The sequence below is a fragment of the Phytophthora infestans genome, genomic scaffold (genome assembly GCF_000142945.1).
Source record: "Phytophthora infestans T30-4 supercont1.32 genomic scaffold, whole genome shotgun sequence".
Classification (NCBI taxonomy): domain Eukaryota; phylum Oomycota; class Peronosporomycetes; order Peronosporales; family Peronosporaceae; genus Phytophthora; species Phytophthora infestans.
In genome coordinates, this window is record NW_003303727.1 from 1,417,520 (window position 1) to 1,418,399 (window position 880).

The following is an 880-nucleotide window of genomic DNA, read 5'->3' on the forward strand; positions in this document are numbered from 1 at the left end:
AAGTGGTTGGCCTACGAAGGTTGCAGAGACGCGAGCTCTTTCAGCGTGAATGTAAAATCTACGAGCAATGGCTTGCAACTCAGCCTTCGGCAGTTGATCGACCGGACTATCCAAAACCCAGTGGGGTGCTAGCACGACCTCTAGAAGACTCGCTAGTGGACTCTAGTGATCGTCTGACGTGTGCAGAGCGCTGGGCACTGATCCTGGAAGAGCGTGAACGAGTGGAAGCCTGTCTAGCGTCTGGGGTGACAGCCGGGGATTTGGCCGACGGTCAGCCTTCCGCAGAACCTTTGGACACTTACACGACAACCCATGGCGGAGGCAATAACGCGAACGAAGCCTCGGTAGCGCGTACACACAAACTACTAAGCCCGGTAAATGTTGTACATACGCCAACGAGTGTTCGTGTCAAATCTGGGGTGACCACGGAAGCGACAAGTAACAGCACTGGACTAAATGGATTCACCAGTTTTGACGAAGTTGTCCCGGCTTTGTTTGCAGCCAAATCTGCGAATGATACATCGGTGGTTGATCCAGAGGATGCAGGCATCGCACTGAAGGTGTTGAGTACGGCACCGAGTGTTCATTGCGAGATTGGTGCGAATGCCGAACTGTCAAGACACCGGCCGACCGAGGAGCTGAACAAAAATCAGCAGTCTAATATGTCGGTTGCCTGCGCATTCAATATTGCGAACAACGACTCGGCAGGTGGCCCAGAGATGGGAAACCAGGATGGGAAGGAGATGGACCCAGTACCGACTGTTGAAATCAAAGCGGATGCCGATGCTGAGTCAAGGGAAGAATCCGTAGCGACGTTGGACGGAACGTACATCTCGGTTGCTCGAGTGTTAGCGACCGAAGGAAATGAAGCAACGGAAGG